This window comes from Serinus canaria, chromosome 1A (assembly GCF_022539315.1).
Source record: "Serinus canaria isolate serCan28SL12 chromosome 1A, serCan2020, whole genome shotgun sequence".
Lineage (NCBI taxonomy): Eukaryota > Metazoa > Chordata > Aves > Passeriformes > Fringillidae > Serinus > Serinus canaria.
The window spans coordinates 26,603,898-26,623,782 of record NC_066314.1 but is presented as its reverse complement, the minus strand read 5'-3'; positions in this window follow the sequence as shown (position 1 = coordinate 26,623,782).

Sequence of the window (19,885 nt, the reverse complement as noted above, 5' to 3'; positions counted from 1 at the left end):
TCCCATCTCCAGTTGAAGAGGGGAGTGATACAGCGGCTTTGGTGGGTGCCTGGAATCCAGCCAGGCTCAACCTACTATAACCTAATTTTCATAAGGCATTTTTCATTAATGATATAGAGAAATAGAGTATATTAGATTAATCATGTCCCATTATTTCAATTACTTTCAATTTTTTCACTTAATATTTATTTTATATGTATATTTCATTCGCATTACATAAGGTCATTTATATTATGCATATAATAATTCATATATAGAAGCAGTATAAGATTTTCATTCTATTCAGTATGCGTATATTCTTTGAAGAAATTTTAAAATTTAATTTTATTTTGAAAAATTAGAGGTAATGGAATTGCTGTCTAGAAGACTGAGATAAAAGGAGCATTAGCTAAGTTGTTAGAGCATGGTGCTAGTTATCCCAAGGTTGTGAGTTTGATCCCTGTACTCTTTTCAGAGCTGGACTCAATGAGCCTTGTGGATCCCTTACAAGTAAGAATATTTTGTGAAAGTCTGATGATTAAATAGTTGTTACTGCTTGATACTCCAGATGGTACTATTAATTAATTAATCAATCATCTATCTAGTACTATGAACACAAGTGTCATTGTATGAAAAATAACTTCAATGTGCTGCGGAGTTCATAATAACATGCCATACAAAAGAAACAAAGACAAAGCTTGGGATGCATGGGAAACTGCAGAGAGAGAATAGTGGTCAGTAATACAGGGAAGATTGCCTAGAATAATTGAGTTCTCCAAAAGGGTTTGAAGGAAGAGATAAAGGTATATGGTCTGTTCACAGGGCTGCCAGAGACCTCTTGGGTCAGCACCCTGCAGACAAATCAAATTGAAACCACTTTCATAAACCCTCCAAGTTCTATCTTTAAAGCGTTTTGGGGGTGAATTGCCCTCAGTACTTGTGCCTGGAAGACTGGCCCAGAACTGTGCTCTGAGAGTTAGAACCTGTCTTCTCATTCCAACTTCAACTTACTCTTAGGGGTTGATAATCATCTGTTCCCATAGCAGTCAGATCTTTTATATTTAGAAATAGTTCGCTCTCATATGCTTGCCACCATGGCATACTCATATACTCATTTATCTTCCCTCATATTTAATTTTTGCAGGATTAATCTCTTATCCTGAGATTAAGGTTCTTCATCTCCTTAAAAAACTCTACATCTTCAGATATGATTTCAGTTCATTTTTCTTTAGTATGTTGACAAAAATGGACCATGATATTACATTTGAAATCTCATACAGGCCTTTAAAATGGCATTCTGTCAGTTCTTCTGCTGGGAAAACCTCTCCAGATACACTAGAATCAGCACAGAATTTTTGCTGTGATAGGAGGTAGCCATTCTGTAATCCTGTCATCAGCTAGTACAATTCGTTTCACAGATGAAGTATCTCCTAGAAAAAATTCTTTTTGTTATCTAAAGCATTGGGCTGATTCAGCAAGGACAAAATCAGCCTACAAGAATACTGCCACACACCAGTGATATACAGGCCCAAAAAAACCCCTGAGATCTGGATGATTATATTATACGCACAACTGCAGTCAGATGGAAGATTCTGTTACCTCATTGAAAAGCTTCTTCATCTAAAGGTAGTAGGAACCCACAGGAAAATCATTATATGCAATTTTCTTTTAGCATGATAACATATTGAAATGTTTTTTCTGAATTTTTGGTGTTGGGATTTTATTGTTTGCAAGAGTCCAGACACTGCTTTCAGCAATATGAAACCTTTCCATTGCAGGACTCTCTTTCTGTCTTCATTCTCAATGAAATATTTTCCTCTCTAGGTTCTGCATGCCTTCTTTACAAAGCTCCTTAAAGACACAGGTTCTCACATCCTCTATTCAGTTCACTAGTTTACCTCAATGCATCTAATAATCTCTCTCTAATATTGAGTCTTAGTTACTGGCATTCTCCTCTGAGACTTTCATTTGTTTTGCGCTCAAATCCTGATCTCATTGTAGATGTATTCAGAAGTCCCAGCTTTGCCACCGTAAAACTCCTATTTGGTTTTCACCCTGTCTTTTCCACTGCTGGTTTCTTAGAGTTTAGGCCTGCTACCTCAATTGTCTCTATCATGTCATTGGAGGGTAGCAATCACCTGCTTTTTGCAGCCTGCCACACACTGAGCTGTTCTGTGCTATTCCAGCACAGGATCCCTAGCAGTCTCTTGTAAGCTGTGAACTAAAGCCACACTGCCCTTACTAAACACAACTAAGTCCCTGGATCTCACCCTTACAGTGGAAAACAGAGAATTGGACACAGAGAGCAATGGAGCATAGAAAACTCGTCACAGTTCCATGTCCATTCATCAAGCTGTCATTGACATTTTCACCTATAAGAAATAAAGAAATTAAACAAGATAGATTGGGAGGAGAAATTCTGCATGGCTATAGAAGATATATCTAAGAGACTACATAGAGGTTTTAAATTTGAGACAGTTTTTTGAACCCACATATAATTTGGTTATCTCACATTAAAGTAAAATTCAAATTGTCATAAGAAATAAAATTATATATAGTACTTCTGTTCATGACTATCAGTGATCTCTAGTTTATCACGTTGTTTGGGATGGCATTATGTACATATTTAAGAGCTTCTTACATGTGCAAATGCAGAATTAATGCATAAATAAATCTCTAACCCTCTGATGAGATCTTGATTTGGACAGCACATTGCAGGAATTTGTGCCAACCAAATCACACTTGTAAGCCTTCTTTATACACCTGCATCTCCAGTGTGTCAGATCATTTCTCAAACATTGATGAACTAACCTTTTTTTTAAGGCAGAGTGACTTAACTGCAAAGCCTTCCATAAATCATGCAGGATTATGAAAAGCTCTCTCAAGTCTTTGATCACAATTCAAACTAAATGGGCAATTTAAAAAGTATTAAAACATCAGTTAATTTATAGTTTAGATTTTTGCCTTGTTTTGGTTAAGGTCAAACACAGAAACATTGAGTTATTGAAAAGAATTTTGATTTATTCACCATTTGATGAATTAAGTTCCTGACATGCTACTACATGTCTACTGACATGATGTGTATTACACTGCTCAGTGTTTCCTATTAGAAAAAAGCTAGTGATTGCACATATTGTCACTAATTTTAAGGATTAACCTATGCCATTAGATTTATCTGTGACTTTGACTGTGCCAGCCAAAGGTTACAGATACATCTTTCAGAGATTTCTAACACCACTCCTGGAGATTTATGTACTAGAATGAGTTGAATTTCAGCTTTGCAAACAGAACAGTACTAAGTATTTACTAAAAACCCCCTGGCTTTCTGGCTTTCTTTCAAAAGTTTGAAATGTGTATGAAAGAGTATTTCTTTTCCTTAACAAGCATAGGTATACACACACACACATATGTATATATATATATATATGTATATACATACACACATATACAGTGCACACCTGCTTTCATACTACCACCTCTCTAGACAGGGCGGAAATTCAATAAGAACCTGCTCACTAAGGAATGCCTTAGTCTATCAGTTCTTGATTATTATTATTAAGGAAGGAAATTTAAATTTATTCTTTCAGGGATTTGGGAAAAAGAAAAGATGATGTCTCAGGCTGCTGTGTATAGAAATTTGGTCACCTGTTTTTCACTTTAGATTGTCATAGGAACATTAGTAAATATCTTGTGTTTGATCCTTTCTGAGACAAGCAGTGGCCCAGATATTTGGCAACTTCTAAACTTTTTGCGTGTTTTAGCATTTGTGAATATGTTAGTAATATTTTCTTGGACAATTTCCCATGGAAAAATCATAGGTAGCACAGTAAAAAAACCACCAATAATGACCTATGAGCTTGGTCCTTATGTATGAGAACTTTTCTGGTCTAGCTGCTAGTGACCTGTGTTTTCCATAAAAAAGGAGAGGAAATATTGCCACTGTGAATATTACATCTATGACTGAAGGCCAGAAAAATCTTTTTCGCATCACCTTGTACTTTCTTTCTCTTTGTTTTGAAGTACATAACTACATTTGGGTATGTGCATACAGTCATGCAGTTTTAAAACCTTTTAAGAAATGTTTGCGCTCTCAATAAGGGAAAAAAAAATGTGATATTACTTAAATTTCTTGTTGCTAAGAGACAAAAACGAGAGTGAACATTTTTATCATGTTGTTAAAATATGGTGTTGTGGCATTAAAATGGCTTGTGTATAGTTATCAGGTAGTAATTACCATGTGTGAAAAAGCAATTTTATTTTGTAGGAAAAAAAATTATGGTATGGTATCACATTCTGTTTTCATTTCTCAAGTACTTTGTTGCAACTAGCTTCCATGTTGAAGTTCAGTAGGAATTTTTTGTACCTCAAAAAAGTGATAACCTTGCACCTTTCAACATCAACCTGTCAGGATTCAGTTATCCAAATGAACTGGAGATTTCAGTCTGGAGACACGGTCAGGAGTTATCACAGATAATATATTGCTATTTCAAAAAACTGACATCAGTGTGACTTTGTAACTCAAAAATGCATCCACAGTCCATGAACTTCACATCAGGCAAGGTGCTATATGATCATAATAAAAAAGTAATTATTCCTAGAAATCGTGTGCTGCTATACATTTTTATACAGTGCAAAAATTACTCTCAGTAATCCCAGCACAGGAACCACCACATTATTCAGAGTATTTAGCAACTCTACCACCAGCTGGAAATCTTGGGATTCTGGAACATCAATTTTGATCTATAACTAGAAAAAAATATGCTCACTACTATTAAATGTCATGCTGAAATTCAGGCCCTTACATTTAACCTACCTTATTTCACTTTGTCAATTTTCCTCCACCCTAAATATATTTTTAAAATTTTCATGTAGGAACCTACTGAGGGAGGAAAGTGTCAGAGATTGAGCTGTGAGACAAATTAGCAGGTTCTATAATTCACTGACCTAAAGACTTTTTTTATTTTTGCACTTTTTTAATGTTTGCAATTTGATGAGGTTCTTTGACATTATGTCCTAAAGATGGGAACTCAGCTTTTATAGGTTAAATTTCTGACTTTTTTGTAGGCTTTGTGTGCAGATGCTAAATACTGAAGGTACCAAGATAGGGATCTAAAAGAAAAATGAACATTTTATGCTTCTTGCTACTTGCTATTAGTTGTGGCTGTTACTTTTCAGTAAAAGAATGTGTTGATTCAAAATTCCCATCTTTCTCTAAATAATTTTTTTTCTGAAGAAGATGCCAATTTTGAATCACATCCTCCTGTTATCCCTCCCTTACACATTGTTATAAAATGAATATATTAACAATTAGTTTAGTAATAAATAATAGTAAGTTAGTAGAACAAACCAAGCAAGAATCCTTTGCACCACAGCCCTTCCAAGGAACACTGGAGAGATGCAAGGTTTATCCCTCAAGTCAAGCAAACAAAAATGAGCTATTTCAAAGGCAAATTGTTTCACCTCCATTTAGGACAGCACCTATCAAAATGCAGGGGTGCAGACTGGTTCAAAGTAAATGGTTCACAGTGAAATGCCCATGAAGCTGTTGTGTGAAGAGGTCCATGTTTGATGGACGTGAGCCAGCACAGCTCCCAGTACTGCAGCTACATAAGATAAGCCATAGCCAGTAAGTTCTCCTCAGAAGAGTGTGTTTCTCATTCACAAAGAGGTCTTCTGAAGAAGAACAGGTCTTTCTCAATCCTTCCAGAAGCCATCTGTGTTCAAATTTATTTTTGGAGGGTTTTTTTTTAAATTTTTGAAATACCATCTCAGAATAATGTCATTACTGACGCAATTTCCAAGAAGGCAAGAAGAGAAAAAATTCCTTCCTTAAAAATTAATTATTGCTCAGCTGATGTAAATGGTATCACTTCCTTGGTTCAAAGGAACTGCATCAGTTTACATCTGTAATGCGCTATCTAGTATGGGCAGGCACTGCCATCAATTTAATTTCTACTTTGCATGCTTTTAATTGCAACTAATAAATGTCATAATTATTTCTCCAGGTAGTTCAAAATTTAAATTTCACTGGTCCCACACTTTCTTTTAACTACAGCTAGGCAATATTGCTTTTTATTTTTAACCTATGTTTTTCAGTGCTATCATAATAATTCTTACACTTAAATTTATGATTTTTTAATCATAAATTCATATTTTTTGTCATCGGTGTTTTGTGTTGTTTTTATGGTTCAGTCAACTAGAGAGAGCAAACAGTTTTTAGACAATGAAAAAATATTTTTGTTGGCACCCCTTATGCTGAATTATTTAATAAAAATTAAGTTTTTAATATAACATTTGACAATTATTCCCATTTTTCTTTTGTGTTCCTGTGGGAGTTTGCACAAACCAGACCCTGTATAGTTTGTAACATTATTTGGAGTGGACAATGGCTAACATCTGCATTTGTACTTCATTTCCACTGAGAAATGTCTTAAATCCCTCAGAAACAGATTGCAGATCATTAATCATAAAGCTGACTCTTCAGCAGAGCCATGCACTTTCAAAGTCATGCTGCTAAAATGTTTTTTCAGACAATGTGATTCCTGACTAACTTGTCTGAGTAATAATTATGCTAATTTCATTGCTGCTTCACCTCCAAAAGTCTTCAAAGGCTCCTTCCATGAGCCCCATGGACTTTTAACTGATGGGTACCAAAGAACAAAGCCCTGTTGCCCAATTTCTTGTGGGAAGCAATAAGAACATTTTAATTCACTCTTTTTCCCTATATAAATTTATTATAAAAGTATCTTATCAAATCAAGGGACACCATGCTATCTAAAAATCCAGTGAGTTTTAATGCAGTCTGAGCTTTACCCCAATATATCCTAAAGACCAGCATTGGGTACAGCCTACTTCCCCAAACAATATAAAATTTTCATCCCACCATCTCTTGAAAACTAAAGCAGCTGGCAATACAATTAGAAAGATGAGACTCATTATATGAGATGGCAAAGCTGGAGAGATTTATCAAATCAACACTATTTCAACTTATTTTCAGTACAGCAGTCCGACATCTGTTCGTTGCTTCTGCAAAGAAAAAAAAATGACTATGTTTCTTGAATGCTTTTCCCTAAAGAGATCAGACCACACTCAGACCACACTTTTGTTTGGAGTAGTTTTCCATCAAATCAATTCCATCTTCATCGTTAGTGATTTTCTTGTTGCATCTTCAGATCTAATTAAGGCAATCATGCCTTTTCAATTAACTACAATTACTTTAATTAGGTGAATAACAACAAGAAAAAAAAAAGAAAACAACTTCCAAAGTTAATCAAATTAGTGTATCCTTATTTACAGACTGCAATCAAGTCTGTAGATTTCAGTCCAGTTTCCAACTTCAGCACACACTGACGTCAATGAATGGTGGGAATAGGCAGCCAGCTCAATTCAGAGAGGGAAATCCTGTGAGTTTAATGTAACTTAGAGGTGACACCATATTCCCTGGTAGCAAGATGTAAAGCCAGCAACTTTCCCTATACAACCAGTGGCAAGAACCCAAACCAAAAGTTTGCTATTTGTCAGTTTGGAGGGAAAGAAAGCACAGTTTATGACTTTTTTAGGGGCCATCAATTTCTATGCTATGTTTTGAATGCAGCTGGAATTATTAAAGCCTGAGTCTTTATCAATGTCTTGGAGCACTGGTGGTTCTTGTGAATAAAATCTGCATTCACTCCCTGTGAGCTTCACTTTGAAGGGTGGTTCTGGAGTGCACGGCCTGGATTTCTTTTCAGTGGACTCTAAACTAGAATCCTGAAATACACTAAATACTTTAAAACTCCTGATGGAAACATAAGTATTCCAAATAAAAAATTGTGGCCTTTGGACAGCTTTGATTGAGAGGCAACATGTGCTGGTTTTGTCCAAGATAAACATAATTTACTTCACAGTAGCTGGTATGGGGCTGTGTTTTAGATTTGTGCTGGAAACACAGGGATATTTCAGCTGTTGCTGAGCAGAGTTTTCCCAGAGTCAAGGCCTTTTCCACCTCTCACCCCACCCCACCAGTGAGGAGGCTGGGGGTGCACATAGAGGGGACACAGCCAGGAGAGCTAACCCCAAGTGACCACAGGGATATCCCAGACCATGTGGTGTTGTGCTCAACATGTAGAGCTGAGGGGGGAAGGAGAAGGAAGAGGGGGATGTTTGGAATGATGGTATTTTTCTTCCCCACTCACCATCACCTGTGATGGAGTCCTTCTCTCCTGGGGGATGGCAGAACACCTGCCTGCCCCTGGGAAGTGGTGAATTAATTACTTTTTCTTGCTTTGCTTATATGCACATCTTTTGCTTTGCCTGTCTTTGTATCAACCTCCAATTTTTCTCACTTTTACCTTTCCTATTTCTCTCCTCCATCCAACCAAGATGGGAGGAAAGAGACTGGGGGGAGTGACAGTAGCAGCATTGAGCTGAGCTGCTGATTGGGCTTAAACTATGACAGAAGGTGACAAAAAATGAGGCATACATGCATTGAGGGTGTCAGCTCATGAGGCCAACCCAAGCCTAAGAGGAGCACAACACCCAAATCAAATATGAAGCAAATGTAAGTGGTGATCTTCAGCATCAACAAATTCATTATTTCTTTCCAGTGAACTGCACTGGATCACTAGCTAATGGAGCCCTAGTCCAAGTTTTGCAGTAATTGGATTGATGAATTGATCATGGATTGTCTTTTTCTTACAATAAGCTGAATAAAGAATGGGAAGTAACGTGAAATGTAATCCAAATGAATACACTAAATGTGTAATATATTCCTATGATAGTGTTGACGTGTGCTGAAATTTGTGCCATCTTCTTTCAGACAAAGAATTTTGTCTTTTATAGCCTTTGTTTCTTGGAGAACGCAAGCATTTTCCTTTGTCAGCAAAGATGATGTCTGAATTCAAACTGGCAAGCAATGTTCCCCCACAACTTTTCACCTAGGAACATGTCCTTACAGCATGTTCTATCAGCCACTATCAGGCAGATTTTATACCACAGCTAGAAGGATAATAAAGCTGAAGAATTTTCAAAAGATTGATTTGTTGCAGTTGAGTTTGGAAAAAAATTAACTTCATACTTCCACTAGCACAACAAGTGTGCTGCAGGTATATAATTTCCCTCCCTCAAACATAATTCTTGACAGAACAGTTGATGCAGGTTTGAAAATGGATGCTTTTATGAACACTAATAAGTGGTGAGAAAGCCCATGAAAAATGCATTCTGTATTCCTGAAATACGTCCTTCTTTCATGTGTGTAGAGAAGTTTTGGCTGCCTTTAATTTTAGACAATTATATCCTACTACCAATTCAGAACAATTTATAGACTAATACCAAGTACTATTTTTTTAATAATTTAAATTTAAAAAATTTATGTTCAGAAATTTCTTCCAACTAATTGTAGTAGTTTCTTGTAGACTGGGGGGAGGAGGATGAAAATCTGTCCCTAGCCAGATATAAAGCAATTTGAAGCAATTTCAAAAATCCTCTTATTTGTAACTTTCTTAGACATACTTTCTTGGAATTACTTTTATGCTGTTATAATTCACTGAAGGAAAAAAAGGAATAAACTTTATTAACTTTTAGCCACTTTTTAAATTTCTATGTAGCTGTGACTCTTTTCAAGAAGGTCCAATTAGGAACCAATTTAGCAATTTAGTATTCTTACAAGATAAATAAAGGTGAAAATAACATCCGTGGGGAAAAAAAAATTAAAAATTCATTTAGATACCTGTATTCTGTTTAGGGGAAGGAAGAAGTTTTTTCGAAACTTTCTGAACTACAAGGGTGGATTCCAAAAAGGAATGTATTTTTCAAATGCTATTTTGTATTAGTTTTTCCTCAGCTCATGTTACTCTGTTAAACATGAAGAATTAATAGCACTAGCTAAAATCACTGTAAAATTTATGCCCAAATCTCTGCCATCAGCATTCAACACTGAATTATTCTTCATGTTTATTTTGGTTCTTGGCTTCATCTGAGCAAGGATGAGTAAACTCTGCCAAATCTTATGTTTATATCAGATGAAAGGCAGATGTCCTTGAGAAAATAAGTTGAGACTTCCAGCTTTATTTCAATGGAGAATTAATTTCATTCTCATTTTTTCCCCAAAACAATGGTTCACTGCAACAGTCCAATCAATAATGTTTCCCTTTCGATTTCATAAAATATGACTCTTCATGGTGAGGCTTTAATATAGGAGTACAAAATTTATCTCAGTGATGACTCACATCGTCAAGAACTGAGTAAAGAAATTTGGACTAAGATAAATATCTAGAATGTCTGCATGTTTTTCTGACAGCTTATCACAGAGCTGGAGAAATGAACTTGCTTTTCCAGGTTTCTTTACAGCCTCTGCGAAAAGGGAATGTACGACATTTGTTGATTGCTTGTTTGGTTGTTAAGTTTTATCCAAATGCACTGCATGTGTTACTCCATGCCTTTTGCTGCATTTTAGGAAACTGTTTTAAATCTACTGGAGGAGCTCAGAATCAAACTTTATTATCTGTTAGCAAAAATATAAAATCCCCTGACCTATGAATACTATTTCCATAGCATCTAATTAAATTCACAGTATACCAGGCACCATAAAACAAATACTCACTCCCCAAGTTCCCAGTCAGTCCAAGCTGATTCCAAATGTAGGGGTCAAAAACCTTAATATTTTTTGCCTGCCAAAGTAGAGGAATTGAAATGGTGAGGCAAGGGTTCAAGCAAAACACCAGAGAAACCAGCTAAAGAAGCCCAAGGTCTTGCAAAAGTGTTGTTGTTGTTATAGCTATTATGTATATTAGCTATCATATAACTATTATTATATTACGTTTTGTGTGGTGTTGCATTTCCACATTCATTTAAGGTGACAGGAACAGACAGATCAAAAAACAAGGGAAGCACTATGTTTCAGGTTAGCACATACATAAATGCAAACACATTTCTGAGAGCTAATTTGCAGTGTGGCTTCTCAACAACACCACAGAAAGCAGAGGAGCACCTCCCTGATGTGTATGTGTATGTATTGCTTTGAAAGGCAACAAAGATTCTCAGATGCACAAAAGACTCTACACAGATAGAATCAGTAACTCAGAGATTTGGCAGAATTAACTCTTTGAATTGTAAAGCAATGAGTTATTGATCACTCAAAATTAATACCCTCCTTTCCACTCCTTTTTAGTTACATCTGAAACAAAGTCCAGTAAGGAACTCAGTGAAATAAAAAGGGCCAACAAGATCACAAATTCTATTTTTTTTTTTTTTTTTGCTCAACAGACATGGTATCTAAAAAATGTCCCTGCCTCAAGGTGGGTTTAATAGTTAGAACATCTACACATTTCTTTTTATGTTCTTTCCCAGTGTAGATGAAATTAATGGACTGTTTTCCTCCAAGGACATGCATCTCATAGTTTCCACAGCAATGTTTGTTTCAAGTATAAAATGCATATTGCCACACTACAAACAGCATGGCATGTGTATTATCTTTCTGCCATTCTGAAATATGAAGTGGATGAGGGTCTGATAATGGTGAGGATGTTTTTGTGTATCACTCATTCAAGTGAAAATTGGAAAGGTGAAATCAAGTGTAGAGTGATTAGAAAACACTTGAGGGAGTAGCTGTGATCAGGCTGATAAAATGTCAAACCTCAGACCTGGTTTTGGGTAATTCAGAGATCACAGAATGGCCCAGTGCAAGGTATGCAGACAATAAACTAAAGTGCTTTGACTAGTTTTGAGTGGTTTGCAACAGCTAAAGATTAGAAATAAATTTTTCATTGTATTCTCTTTTCTTTTGATTCCATATTTTTTTTTCCTCAGTGTCTGCTTTTAATGCAGGCTGTGTGCCAAAACGATCTTAGAAAGTCTGCTATGCCAGATGTCACCCTTTTGCCCTTTTGCTCTGTCTGCAGATTTTCTTTCAGCAGCATTTGAAACTAAGTTAGTGAGCATACATATTCCAGTAAAAAGAGGCATTATGAATAACACTTCTTGTACCTCTGAATAACCCCCACAAAGTGCAGTACACATTATACATCAACTACATCTACTAAATATTTAAAAAAAGGTTATTCTTAACTCTTAACTATGTGGAGAGTACCTCGGTGTCATTCTTTCAAATACAGATAACAGCAATAAAGGAGGCTGATGTTAGGGGTTAATAAAACCCCACAGAGATGGATTTTATACCATTAATTTGACCTGTGCTGGATGAATAATAGATATTGTACATACCCCTTGCGAGTTTTTTATCTTCTGGTGTTCAAGAACTCCATTTTATTATTTCCAAAAGAGAAAACTGTTCCTGTTTGAATTCTTTGTGTCACAATAGTACTAATTTTCTAAGCTTTCCTTCCTTAAACAGTAAATTTCTAGACAGTAAAAATGCCTATTGTTTCTCAAATTATAGGCATGAATAAAACCATTTTATTTTCATTAGAAGAAAATGAGACATACATAAACTCTAATTTTCATAGGCCTCCCCCATGCTTCAAGTACCAGGTACTAATCAAATAACTAATGATTTCTTTCTTTGTAGAAGAGATAATTTTTTAAAAACTTGAATTTAACAAAATCTCTAAATATTACCCTGCGTATGATGACAGTGTATGGTCAGACTTCTTTGGTCTGACTACTGCAAATGACTGTAATGTGTTCTTATGAGAAAATGTGTTGGTGTTTTTGTTGTTTCAGCTTTTTTACTCAATAAAGTTTGGGCAGAAGTTGACTGCTGTGGGTGACTCCTGCTTTTAGATCAACCATATAATAAAAAAATGAAATAAAGAGAAATCATTAAAAAAGTGTCCCAAATTCAGCCCCCTCCCCACCCCCCCAAAAAAAAACCCCAAACAAATAAGCAAACAAACAAACAAACTTCAAAAAAAACCCCAATCAAAATATCCACAGTCTGGTTCAGTAAGATGAAGTAACTGTAATTGAAATAAAACATTCTGATGTACATACAAACTGAGGAATGAGAATTTGGAGAAGGGCTCTGTGGAAGGATTTCTGGGGATTCTGGTTGGACACGAGTCTGCAGCATGCCCTGGCACCAGAAGGCCATCAGGCAGAGTACCACTGGCTGGTTGAGAGGTGTGGCTGTCCTTCTCAAATCTATGCAGGTGCAACCTTACCATGAGTACAGTGTGCAATTTTGGGGACTTAATATAAGAAGGACAGAAAATTAAACTATATCCAGAGGAGGACTATCAAGACTGTGAAAGGCCTCAAGGACAAGACAAACCAGGATCATCTGAGGTCACTTGATTTGTTCAGAACCTGAGGGAAGGCATCATTGCTGTCTAAAACTTCCTCAAAGTGGGCAGCAGAGGGGCAGGCACAGATCTCTCCTCTCTGGTGACCAGTGACAGGACTCAAGGAAATGGAATGAAGCTGCATTGGGTGAGTTTCAGTCTGGATATTGGACAAATGTCTCTGTTTACAGAGAGGGTGTTTGGGCATAGGACAGGCTCCCCAAGGAAATGGTAATGGCAAGAAGCCTTCCAGAGTTCAAGGAACATCTGGATGATGCTTTTATTTATATGGTTCAGCTTTAGGTCATCCTGAAAGGAGTAAGGAGTTGAACTGTGTGACCCTCATGAGACTAAAGATCTCTATGGTTCAATGAAAATATTGTAATACTCAAATAAATTAAAGTCACTGAACTGAAACGATAAAATTCTCATCAGGGCATGGAAACAGCGCTCTGAGTTAGCTGCCAATATATTTTTGTAAAGGAAAAAGACATGTTATTTACTGAAATTATTTGTAAAACAGCCTCATTTCTACACCCACCTATGATACAAGTAAAGTAAGTAAATGTGTAGAATGTTCACTTCAGTAAATTTCTATGCTAAATCATAAATTTCGATGCTATGCTATATCAGCAGTCTCCTTTCACAGCCACATGTACCCTGCCTCATCTTGAAATTGTTCAAAAATGTTTGTGACAAGATTTTGTAAGTTTTCAGTGAACACTGATTTAAATATAGAGGTGATAATTAGCTCTTGGAATCCTTGTTTTGAATTATGCAAAGCAGTTTAACAGAGCAACAAGTTGCTGAAAATATTTTTTGAAAGGTCAAATCACTTCTGTGTCTGCTTCATCTTTCTTTTTTGTAAGTATACTCTAAAAAATGAAAGACATTAGAACACTATTTACCTTTCTAAGAATAAATGTCAAAGCTATATCGAATGGAAGAACACTAAAATTTTTACTGAAGGCCAGGTGCCAAAATGGAAATTAACACCTGCAAAGAAATATTAGACAATTCCCCATAATAGTAACAAGACAAATATGAACTTAAAGATTGATGTTACATAGAATATTCATTAATATAAACTGATATAAGTTAATGGAAAGGCTCAGAATTTTGATCTCCATGAATGGGAAGATTATCCTTTAGACTTCTAGTGTTATTAATTTATTTTTATACTTTGCTAGGATGTAGCACCAGTGCTTTGTTTTCTGTAAACCTGTCATATAATAGTCATCTAATACTGGCCAGCTGCCAGAATGCAAATTAATACCTACATAGAAATATTGGACAATTTCTCCTTGTAATTTTACATTATCACTATTGAACATAGTTGAATATTCATCTGCTCATTAAAATTCAGGTCATTATTCTAAAAAAAAAGATTAGTTTTGACATAGTTTTCCCCACACCATCTTCTCCTTCAGGATTTTTCTCTAAAATCGGCTCTAAGTGAAAACATATTCGTATGTCAGTTTAAGAATTAAGATTTTCACACATGTATAAAAATCTTATCCTCTTACAAATTCAGTAACAGATTAACAAACACTACACTTAAGCTATAATTAGAAAGAATTAAATCTGAATCCAATAATCTATGTTGAAAAATGCAGGCACTTCCAAAGTAGACTTTTTCCAGCAGGACAATTTAAGAAATATATCTCTAGTTTACAGCCACAGAAGTTTATTTTGTGGGGTTTTGTATGCAATAAGAGATATCAGAGGAGGAAAACTTTAAAATGCTATCAAATTTCATGGTTCCAGTGTGTTATTGTGTGACATGCTCTACTGCAGAGTAGAAGAAGCTCCCATTGATAACAAAACCTCTTAATTCAGTACATTACCAAAAAGCTATCAAAGAGAAAAAAAAGTGAAGACTGACATTCAACTGCTATTTAGCAGAGATATAGCTATGAGAGATCAGGCAGGTAATAATTTCACATATTAATGAAATGTGTATGAAAACAAATTCAGTGATTCCATAGGATAGTTTAAATTGTTTTAAAACTGGATGGGTTTTTTTTAAGTTTCTAACATTTAACTTCAAACATTGAACTATCCAAACCATTTTCCTTTTAATATGTAAATCTAAGGAGTTGGGGTTTTGTGGCTTTGTCTTGGTTTTTTGGTGGTTTGTTTGCGGTTGGAGGATTTTGTATGTTTTGGTTTTGGTTTTTGGTAGGTTTTTTCTTTTTTATTTTTCTTTTTTGTTGTTTTAAAGCACCTGTGATATGAAATTCTTGCTAATATGGAAAATTACACTAAGCTTCTGAATACAGAGTCATATCCTCATAAAGCCTAATTTTTATAATTTAAAAATTACTAGCAGTCTCAGTGAATAATCAAGAATTTGTTGGTCAGTTAGAAGATTCTTCTATTCAGCTCATACAAAAGAGGACAATCTGAATATTGCCATCTTTTTTTTCGATTTGGTTTCTGTTTTAAGGGTGGTGGGAGTGGTGCTGTGATGCTACACATTTTCTGTTCATTGTTTTCATTACTAAGAAAGTTAATTCTGAATAATTTTTTTAGACTCTGAAGTCCAGTTGCATTTCAAGGAAGCAGGTGTCAGAAGTTGGCTCAGCTAAGACTTGGTTTTGGGAACATACTCTTATTATACCTTCACAAATAAAGGTGCATTATCACAACAGTGTTTATTTCTCATTATGCTATCATCTTTGTTTATAGCACTAAAAAGATTATTCCAACTTTGACAAACCATAGCTGGAGTTTAATTAGGCCTTTTCCTCCTCTGTCATGAGATATAAATAGAAAATAAAACACATTTGCAAAAAAAAATCTACAGCACTTGTGAAAAGAAGTGGGTTCCTTGGGAGACTTGGAAAAATAGAAATTTTTTTCAGCTACTCAACTAGTTGATTACTTATTCAATATCCAGCTGCAGTATATTAAATTTAAAGCCTTAAGTTTCACAGCATTATGTGCTCAGTTTTATATAATTTTAAAGTAAACAAACAAACAACTCTCTTAGCTGACTAAAGGTAAGAGGGTTAATTAGAAGGCCAGAAATGGTGACTCTGTAAATTAATCAGGCACTGGTTTACCAGGGAAATGTAGAGGGGTTACTTTTTAACACTATACATATACACAAACATATATTCAAAGACACAGAGCTGAAAGATACCAAAATGCTCTCCTCTGAATTAGGGAAGTTTCATTATAATGTGTTGGGTATTTTTAGCCAAGGGTACAGATGCAGCATTTAGGCTGAAGATTGCCAGAGATCCACCTTCAGTATATGAGTTTTTTAAGCTTGATCTATATGAGTTATGGTACAGTGCCACAAAAGCAATCTAAATTAAAACATAAACCATCACTACATTGACTGATTGGCAGTCTACAAGTATGACAATCTCTCTACAGAAAAAAAAGTTCTAAATTTTCAACAATTCTAGGAATATGTTTGCACTGTGAAACAGCATTCAAAGCCAACTGCAATTCTTTTGCATTCAGAGACATGGTTTGTTTTATATATCCTTTTGGCTTTCACTTATGGCTTTTTTTTTTTTTTATAGCAAGAACTGGTAAAATGTCAGGCATCTGATTGGATAGTAAATAAAAATACTAAGATATCTCTTTTAGAGTGTATGTTGAAGCTAGGTTTAATCATATTTCATAAAATTCTTTCAGATGCAATGACTAGCAGGTTCCTAAAAATGGAAGTTCTCCATTTGTAAAGTTCAAAAATCTACCAAAGTCTTTATTTTTAACATTTACTCAAAATACATCAGCATAAAGCTGTGCAACAAAACAAGAGTTAAGTCAGATAAAAACCTTGCATTTGTTATTCATGTCATTAATAAATAGCATGATGAAATCATGTTATTGAAAGTTATAATCACATCAGCTATTTTTGGCATCAGTGAAAGTCTCAAACTCCCTGCCCAATTTTGTAGATACTTCTTCTTTCAATTGAAAATTCCCACAAAACATTTAGGCTCAGAGGTGAACTTTACACCATTATTCTCTACTGCACTTACCTGTTAACACTTGTCTTCTGTCTAACCTTATGCAGTATGCAGAGGGCTTCATTTATTCACATTACCTCCTGGCAGAAATCACTAGGAAATATAGCTGGAAAGGTGGAGTTGGCAGTGGTGCTTATGATGTTCCAGCCTCATTTAATCCATGAATTTAAGGGTTATAATATTCATCATGCATGTGTCCAAATCACCCCTGTCAAAAGGAGTTTGAATTCCCACTCCAGAAATTGCCTCATCAGCAACTGGGTGACCTGAACAAGTGGGACTCTCTCATTCCTGCTGCAGGTGATTCACCTTACAAGAAGGATACATCAAAATACATGATCTCATGAGAAAGTTACTTCATGTCCTGGTGGTAATAGCCTTGCTATGAAGAGAAAACCTAAGTCAAAGCCATTGCTCTGCTGAGTATGCTGTATGTAACTCCAAAATGCCAGCTGGCTGCATATCCCTCTGTGCTAAAAGTCATAATTTTCCTTGTCACTTTCAACCTGTTAACACTTCTCAACATGACAGTTGTTGAGGATTCTCTATGCTCACTATAGACCTAAAGACCCAATTTTTCTATCGTCACTGTAGAGGACATCAAATTCTTAACACCCACATTTTGGAAGGAGGTCTAGCTACCGTATTTAGCTTTAAGAATGACTTATGAAGGACTCAACTTCCACTCAGCCAATCAATCCTGAAGAGATTAGTGAAGCAAAAACCAGGGCCAAGGTGCACCACAGCTGGTCCACTGGACACTGTCTCTTTACATCTTTGGAAATGGCCCTAGAGATAAGAGTGGTTAGCCCTACTACAGACTTTGGGGAGGGTAATGTTAGAAATCTCAAAGGGCAAAAGAGCCCTAACTGTAGTAAATAAAATCATCAAATTAACCTCTCTGTTTAGCTGAGTGGAAGTAGTGGCTGTTGTTCTTTGCCTATCCCAAATACCCATTTCATCCAAGGAAACACCTATTTCATCTCTCTACTGATTTTTCTTCTTCATGCCAGTTTTACAGTGAAACTGGTATGATCCTAGAACCTGCTTTATGATCCTTTCTCAATAGTTGTGATGGACAAGCCACCAGCACACAAGCAATGTTCCTGTGCTTTTCTTTTTCAGGCTTTATTTGGCTTCATGAAATTATTTAAAGTTAAATGTTCCATAGGTCTAGAAACATTAAAAGGCTTGCAATATGATTTTTTTCTTTAGAATACATTGAAAACTGAAAAATATTACATACAATACTTCAAAGTCCACAGTACAATAAAATGAACTTTTAGAAAATTTTCATTGACAGTCTTCTTGACACTCCAGGAATCAAATAAAACCAGGAATTAAAGACTTATTCTGTTACTTTAAAATTGTACAACAGAATATTTTTTTTCAAAGGCAGTCTTTCATTAAGAGCAAGTTTTCTCTTCCAAAATTAATCTTCTTTTTAAAAAAAAAAAAAACAGTTAATACTCAAAATGTTACAATTTAACAAAGCACTTATTTGGTTTGGCACTTTGAACATCATAATTTTAAAATGCAACATTTTAGTAAAGAGTATTTAAAATAAAACTTGAATGAGAAAAAAAATGGTGACGTGAATTCCAAAAAAAATTTATTCATAAATTTTTATGTTGATGAAATACTATGCTAAATGCAATTAATTTTACCCAGAAAAGTTTTTTATTAAATGCTGAAGTGTTCCCTTTATATTACAGCAATAAATATTTCTGATACATTTAGATTTTTAAAAAGACTTTAATTGCTACATTTTATGTCTGACATCACTAATATGATAGAGGTATAGTTGCTCATTACAAGCATTCTTTTATTCCTGTAGCAAACATCAACTATATTTATGGGATTAAGTTACAGAAACTAAAGAGATACTACAGTACTTGTTGTATGCATACAAGTCAATAAACCTGAGTGTCCCACTCAGATCTCTGGGAAGGCTGCCCTGCCATACATCCATCCTGCCACAGCAATGCCAAGGTCACCGAGCTTTGAGCTAGGGCTGAGTGTCACCGACATGGTTTATGAAAAATCCTTTACTTAGGATTTTTTTCTCTCCTGAGAGCTGAGAAGCCTCAGGAACAAACTGTAAACAATTCTTATCTGCTGCTGTGGAATGCAGCAGGCGAGGTCTGTGATTGGCCCCGTCAGACTGTTTGCAATTAAGAGCCTATCACAGAACACCTCTCCGGCCGCCTCGGGCTGGGAGGACACACATTCCTTTTCTATTCTTAGCATAGCTTAGTAGTGAAATCCTTCTCTCTTTATTCTTTTAGTATAGTTTTTATATCTTATATATCATAAAATAATAAATCAAGCCTTCTGATACATGGAGTCAACTTTCTCGTCTCTTCCGTCATCCTGAGACCCCTCAAAACGAGGTAACAGCTGAGAGGTGGCTGGATGCTCCTTGGCTGCAGCAGGAGCATGCACTGTGAGAATGAGCTTCTGTTTAACTCCAGAGACATGCACATTTCCATGTTATAGACTAGCCACAATTTTTTGGATAAATTTTTGAAAAAATATTATTTAGCCATAGACAAATATTTGGTTACAGCATGCAGTGGCAAGAGCAAATTCATACACCAATGGGGTATGAATACATCTTGGGGAAGGTACACTACAAAACTTTGCCTATCCCTTCACAATAAACATGGATCTATACAATCACAATGCTCTTGTCAG